The sequence below is a fragment of the Dendronephthya gigantea genome, unplaced genomic scaffold (genome assembly GCF_004324835.1).
Source record: "Dendronephthya gigantea isolate DGI-Jeju-01 unplaced genomic scaffold, DenGig_1.0 000011F, whole genome shotgun sequence".
NCBI classification, from domain to species: domain Eukaryota; kingdom Metazoa; phylum Cnidaria; class Anthozoa; order Malacalcyonacea; family Nephtheidae; genus Dendronephthya; species Dendronephthya gigantea.
This window is the reverse complement of record NW_021163021.1, coordinates 2,772,879-2,780,871: the sequence shown is the minus strand read 5'-3', so window position 1 is coordinate 2,780,871 and position 7,993 is coordinate 2,772,879. Positions and strand designations below refer to the sequence as shown.

At 35.1% G+C, this 7,993-nt stretch overlaps 1 long non-coding RNA gene across 1 annotated transcript; it reads left to right on the top strand.

Moving 5' to 3' along the window:
- Positions 1-585: 585 nt before the first annotated feature.
- Positions 586-1,086, top strand: LOC114518740. The gene is made up of 3 exons (XR_003686512.1): positions 586-658; positions 829-968; positions 1,051-1,086. It is a non-coding gene; the product is annotated as an uncharacterized LOC114518740 (long non-coding RNA).
- Positions 1,087-7,993: the final 6,907 nt, after the last annotated feature.

The following is a 7,993-nucleotide window of genomic DNA, read 5'->3' as shown; positions in this document are numbered from 1 at the left end:
TGTTAAAATGAAGTGGCTTAAACAAAGCAGAGAACAAGAATGCCTTCAAGCACAAATGGTAGCAGAAAGTGCAAGCGGGCCGCTGATTGTCCAGTTTTGCAACAAAAACGAAACTTCAAACAGATTTCGCCACTTCTCAGTATATGTAGGAGAAGTACACCATTATTCCCGATTTAAAAGAGTGGTAGTGTTGTTTGATATTACTTTAAATAAATGGTCTTGCGGTTGCTGCCGTTTGAAGGTCACCTGCGTCCATAAAGCTATCGGAAAGTGGTATCTATATCAGGTGAGACCAGATGATTTGTCCAATGACAGTACACCACAACAGAAACCGCGGCAATAAACGACTACGGAAACGATGTCAGTGAAAGTGAATCGGTAGATAATCCAGCCGAAGAAGAGACTCGTTTTGTAAACGTTGGAGAGTACCCCCCAAACGATTTACAGCTAACCAGAATGGTAGAATACATATATTCAGCGAAGAGAATTCCGCCATCTCTACCACGATCATTGACACATGATGCTGATGTTCTGTCCTTTCCACGTGTTCTGGTACCAACAGAAGAAACGTGCTGCAATTGCAAAGGTATTGCCCTTAGCAAAGAGAAATTGATTACACGGAAAGGAAAGATATTTACTTTAACCAAAGTTATTGAAGGTAAGTTTGTGCTAATGCACCCAGAGCTTTCGATAACACATCACGCTCAATATTTATAATTATGCAGTCAGCTATGTTAATATGGCATTCAAATTGAAAAGGGTATTATTTCATGGTTACGGAATTTCTTTCAAAATGCAAAAATAAACAAAACATGTTATATTTTTCAGATGTTGAACTATGTTACAAATCATGTCCACAATGTGGACTGATATACCGATATCAGGAGTATACGGATGGGCTTCATAACTTTGACGATTACCATTGCTTTAGTCTAAGCTTCCTGTTGCTGTTACGAGCATTTGTCGAGGTAAGCTGGTAGAGAAGCCAAAAATTAGTGACTCCTGCACCTGCAGGACTCGACTGATAAAGTTATATTTAAATTATTGCAGGAGCATACAGCATTAGGAAGAGTCGCATCAGCAGTTAGTAGCACTGCCGGAGTGAAACTTAATCAAACCGTTGTGCGAAATGCTTACTATCACTTCGAAGCTCTTACTGAACACATATACGATTTTACATGTGTGCTCTGCGGAAATCACCCTCCACATCTAAACTGGGATCTCTGCAAGAAAGGGTGTTTCTCAATCGCACGTAAGTGCACCGTCTTGTTCTCTATATATATACATATATTAAGGCCTAAATACGTTATATATTTTTTACCAAAAAATAGTTAGCGATCTAGATATTCCACCTGAATGTGACGACTCAGACCGTGTAAGCATTAGAGAGTTCTGGAAAAGTGTTGAAGTGATGCATTTAGCAAGAGGTGTAAACGGTAAGTATATATAGACCTAGTTACATCTATATCCGCACGTAATACAAAAATATACTAAATTTGTCAACTTCGCCTGGCTAAAACCTAATAAAACTTTTATACTAATTTAAAACTTTAATTCACACCCAAAATATAGCGAACAAGAGTTCCTCATTTCAAGTGAAGGCCAACTACCAGTTCTGGGCTCCATGGATTGGTCCGCACACAAGAAAAGGGGACAGTGCATATAACACAGAGTACAGAAAGTGTCATAGAATCCCAGAAAGTGACCAGTTGCTTGAGGATATGAATTTAACAACATATTCTGAAGAGGATCTACTGGACATGATGAATTTTGCGCAGGTATATATTAAAAAACATGAGTTCATACAAATCTCTAAACCAAGCATGCTTGCATGCATTAACGAAGTCTCAGGTTCAGTTATCGCAGATGCAATCTCAAAATTGGCTAAAACTGTCATAACTGTCCCCACAATGATTATTTGAATTAAAAATACGATTCTCAACAAATGTCTCACATAACAAACACTTCACACGATAATATTTGCATTTTTCTAATTTTGCAAAAGCTTTTTGACATGCATGTATGTTGAACCCATGCATGAATTTAATGTTACTATATCAACATCAATGTTTTTTTCTATATAATAGGTCCATGTGTTGCAGAGTTTGTGTGGTCAGCTGGGAGCGAAAGGCAGTTCACATCTACCAAAAACGACGCTATATCATTCCTGAGAAAGAAGTTGAATATACCAACACACTACAAAAAGATATTTACAAAGATATGGGGAGCGTCGGGTAAGTGTTTTAATAGTTTTATACGTTTACATGCAGAATTGTAAAGCGACGATTTGACTGATTTGTATGATTTTCCTGCTTGTTATCTTTTTAGGTGGATGGGCGTCAGGCTCTTGTCCGCACAACAGAATTTATGCGATCAAGTTCGTCCTCAGAAGCGAGGGACCGCGGGATTATTCAGACCTTCTTCGATCTTTTAAGTATCCACCTACATTCAACGTATCTGACATCCCACAAAGACTTGCCCACCTGATGAATTGACTTGAGCCAGGTTTTTTCAATCCAAACGAAGGAAAACCCTTTCCTTCATTGGACGAAAATATCCGACTGGCGACAGATGGCAAACTGAAAAAACACTTTCCATGGTGGACATGTTCAGCACTTACCAATGCCAACGCTGGTTCAGGCATTTGGCCAAAGCCTGTAGATCAAACATCAAGCCAGCACTAAAATATATTTTACAGAACTGTACAAGTTGCACTATGAACTTCAGTGCATCCACTCTACCCAACAAAGATTAAGATTAAGGGTATATTCTACTGATTCCAGGATCATTATGTATTGTAATATTCAACATTCTTGGTTTCCTGAAGTATGCAAAATCTTTGGTTAATTCTATTTATGTATTATATTTTACATGATCAGGTTAATCTTTGTTGGGTAAAGTGGCATTCAATTAATTTGTTAATTTTGCACAATGCAATGGAATATCAATAAGCATTTGAAATTAAATCCTTTCATACATATAACATGTTTTGTTTGCATTGCCCACTCTTCAAAAAGAGCTTTTTGTGTAAAAATTTAATGCATTTGATTAAAATATATGCATTAATTCTTGTTACAAATGTCAGCATTATATATAATGAGGCCAGAATACCATAGTGTATAATTTCTTTGAGCATTTCAATTTTCACTTACTGTTTAAAAGAATCAATGAGTTGAAAGTAATTCATGTCCCCAAACTATGCATTAAGCTTTTGTGATGTTAATTGAATTGTGCAATATTAGTTGATTAATTAAATAACATGAATTCAAAAATTATTTAGACAAAATTGTTTATAAAATGTTAATAAATTATTAATAATGCCAATATATATTGTTATATGCTCGTTTTAATATACACATTGTTGAAATAAATATTGAAATAACTCTTTTGCATATAAGTATTTTGTGATTCCTCACCTTTAAAACATGAAAATGCACCGAGTAGTTGAAGCATTATTAAAATTGTAGTCATCAGAGATTGGATCTAAAAAAAAGCATTAAAATTACTTTCCATATACAATTTTAAATTTGTTTTTGCAAAATGTCGATTCTTGTAAACATTTTTCCTGCCAACTGCTTTATACAGTATCCTGTTAGTACAGTTACAGATATATGGTTCTCTATTAATTTACATCTGTATATAAATGCAAAAACTACAACTCTATCGCTGAAACAAAGCACATATTATTAAGCCCAAATAATTTAGTAGCTCGTATTTTTGACCTGGATAGCTTATTGACAGGAAAGGTAGAGTTAATTCTGAGGGATCAGGGATGCAATTCAAATCCCAAGAGACGATATTTTGAAAAAAAAATTAATACCTGAGCTTGAGTCAGTTCATCTGCAATCGGATTGAAAAAATATACCGCTTTTTGTCACTTTTTTCACGCCTTTCTTTCGCTTTCGTTATTGACATTCAACAGCAGACAAATAACGTGTTAAAGCTCGTAGTAGATAGCATATTTCTCAAATATTGACGAGATGTGTGGTGTGCAAATGTGCAAGAGACAAAAGATCGTTTTCCGAATTTCCGTTCTTTAATTATTCTTATAAAATTTCAAAATCCAGGGGGGAGAATGCTGCTGTAGTGGGCGCAGAATTGAGCCTGGTCAGTGGTAACTACCATGGCCAAAAGGAACCATGTGGCATCAGCAGAGCTTCTGCGGTTGCGCAGAAGGGCAAAGTCCGCCATGTTTTTGGCGACAAAAAGATGGCGACGAAGTTACCGAAAAATGACAAGCCGGTCCTCCAGGAATTATTATATAGCTCAGTGGCGCTTATATTCCAAGCCGCAGACGTCTATACATAACACTGAAGGGTAACGTAAAAAAAGCGCCTGGGTATGAGACTGGCGCAAACTGAAAATAAGAATAATAAAATGAGAAAAAGTGCTTACTATTTCAGTGAAATATCTTTTCTCCTGGTTACAAATTATACAAACAGGTGGTAAAATTGCCTGATTCCAAGATTTGACTGAGTTCGTTTTTGTTGAAGATCTTAAATTTTTTTGTGCAGGAACGTCCTCGTCATTTTCATCCTCTTGGCGTTTCGAACACCTGGCTTGAGCACGCTTTATATAGATAATGTTTGTAAATTTTGCGTAGCAGTTACGGTGGTAATACAACCCCTCAATCGACATCTCTTCGGTGCTCTGGATACCTTTTAATGTACTTTTTGACTTCGCAGCAATTTCTTGTTCTTCACCATCCAGTGTCAGCCAAAGTTCATTGCTTGCCAAAACCTTATTAAAGGATGTCTCAGTAAACTGCGTTAGCGATCCCATTTCTTCACCTTTAAAATGAATTAAGCATTGGCATTGCCCAGGCGCATCAGGCGTTTTCTTTGCCATTGTTTGACGATGCAGCAGGTAATCTTACGCAATGTCTTCACCACTTTGTCACATTTATCAAAAAATAGATATTATGATAAAAAGTCATTGCTTTATCGGTTTTCCTTCCAAAACTGTGATTTCAATTGCTTTTTTTTTAAAAAAGGCACGAAACTTCAAGCACGAGTAGTCATGTAGAGGGACTGAAACTAGCGTAATAGTTTAATCATGAAGTAATCAGGAGAAAAATGGTGGATACGTGAATTTCAAAGAGCAAAATTTCTTGAAGTTTGGTCACGAAATACTAAAAAACTGCAGGTAAATACCCGTGACAACAACTGAAATTAAATTCAGTGTACAAAAATCTATAGTATTTCGTAAATTAGAATTAGTGCCTGAGGTTGGACAACAATTTTTTTTTTGAGCGACATTCTAAGGCTCAGAATACAGCCTAACATAACTGGTCAGCCCAGGTTGGGATTAGGAAGGGATTAGGAAGGGATTAGGCTCTGGCCGTATGAGCAGGTTTCCCACATTTAAAACATATTTTCCGTACAAAATATATACAATGTATTAATGTTTTACTCTGTTAGATACAGAATAGGATTTATTAATGTAATAAATCAATGCAATAGACATTAATCTTTTTTTAATAGTCTATATTATTAACACAATATGTAATTGGTATGAACTGGTTTATAACAATGGCGTTATAGTGGGTTAACCTACTTTTTCCATTTCTGTTGTGTGCTGAAATGAATAAAATATTCGGATATTTTTTACTAATAATAACACATATAATATTAGTCGAGGCTATCCCCTGACCCCCAATGCTCATATGCTCTCTGATAACAAATAACCTTGAAGGCACATACAATTTTTGCAGTTTGCTGCTCTGTGGCCCCTTTCCTTGCAATTATAGCATACTAAATATAGTTTTACTTCTGATAATTTGTAGGGTTTGGCATAAAAATAGAAAACCTTTACTACCATGGAAGGGTCTTCCAGATCTTGTATTGTTCTCTATTTGAAAGGAAACATGTTCTTATCATATAAAGCTGTATCATTGAAAGCTGTTTCCAAGCTTTCAATTATTGCCTGACTATTACTCATAGGAAAGGTAGCATGTCTTTGCATGTTTCAAAGCCATTCATACATGTCTAGCAAAAGCTTGGAAGACAAATGCAGACATGCACTAGTTAATATGATTGATATCAATGAAAAACAGATAAAATACATATATTATGGGAACTTGTTTTAAAAATTTAATACCATTCCCTTCGTCCTCAACTTCGTTTGTCCTCTCAGATTTTTCCACTGCAAAACTTTGTGCAATAATATAACTTCAAATATGTGCAGTATAACAACTGGTACTTGGTCAGGTTATTTGAATTAAAGATGTCTTGAACTCATTTCATTTTGCAAGTTTGTGTACATTACTGTATTTTCCAAGTTTGTCAAATGTCATATATCGTAAAACATATAACCTACCATTTTTCTCTTGACCTTCCCGTCCTTCAGTATGCGGCATTCCTTTTTCTTCCATTTAAAAATTTCTTTAAATTTTTCTCTGTCAAAATGTAATAAAAAAATTAATTATAAGGACCAAAACTGTATAATTTAATTATATTTAAAGGGCCATATACCTTCGTACTTCAATTAAAAGTATTTTCTAAAATGTAAATAAAAAATGAAAAGAGTGTGAAATAAATACGACAATTTGATTGGTTCAAATATAGAAAATATTCATGATAATAACCTGAAGTTTTCCTGTTTTTAACAAATTTTATGGAGAACAAAATGGACTGTAATTCTGTTTATCACTGATTCTAGTACTAGTTTATGGTCGTAAAACTGCCTGCAAATAATTGCCACTGGTATGTACTACACAACACTTTGCTAGTGTTTATTTTTGTATACCTTGAAAGTAAGATCAATAGGCTAATTCATTAAAAGCCACATAAATTTAATAACTGCATCTTCGAAATGCAACCTAATTATTATAATTCACAATTTACATTCATAATGTCAGCACTACAGTGGTAAAAAAATATAGCTATATGCCTATATTTTACCATATTTACAAATGTCAATGTTTACGCTGTCAATGTTTAACTACCAATGCATATAATCCATTCTCTCTTTGACACTGGTGTTCATAATTGGCATGATGACACTTTGACAGAAAGAATATATATTGTTGACTGGACTGGTTTCCTTCATTATCTTATGACTCCCTGGTTTTGTCCATTTATTTAATACGATTTTTCATAGTTAGTGGTATCACTGGTTGTCTATATCATCAAATGGTGCTATAACAACAAATTCATTGACCATTTTGTCTGCATGTATTTCGGTGACACTATGTATCCAAACGATTTCTTTGACCTTGTCCATGTCCAGCATAAAGCTTATGTGATCATGATTTTTATTCCACAACCTGGATGGTTTGTCCCAATTTGTGACAATATGTTGCTGCAATTCTGATTCTTCAAGAATCTTTGGTGACAATATTGAGTTGAGTACCATATGTTTTATTTGCAATGCAATATCTTGAGACTTTTTGGAGAACTCATGAATGTGTCAAGAAAGATGGAATCTAAATCGAAGTGTATGTTATGCCATGCTATCAAGCCAGATCTGCAAGCCACCTTGATAGAGCAAATGTGCAAGGCATGCTTTAGTATCTCCACTGATGGTAGCAATGACCAAAATTTGCATAAAATGTACCCAGTGATTGTCAGACTGTTTGACATCAACCTGCATAAAGTTGTCACAAAATTTCTTAACATCAAGAGCGTCCACTGCTGCTGCCATTTTTATCTCAAACAATGCATTTGTCAAAAATAAAGTATCATGGGACAATTGTGTGTCACTATGGGTGGATAATGCATCTGTCAATGTGGGAAAACATAAATCTTCGTTTGATGAAGCCAAAAAATTAAATCCACACATAATGCTGATGGGATGTCCCTGTCATATTGCACCCAACACTGCAGCTAAAGCTACAGATGCAATTGAAAATTGTGTCAAAGGCTTTGATATCAAAGAATTGCTTGTAGATCTCTATTTCCATTTCCACATCAAAACATAAGAATCTGCTTGTTGAATTCTGTCAGTTTTTTATCAAGACTATCATAACATGTATTGGAAGAATACTGCTTAT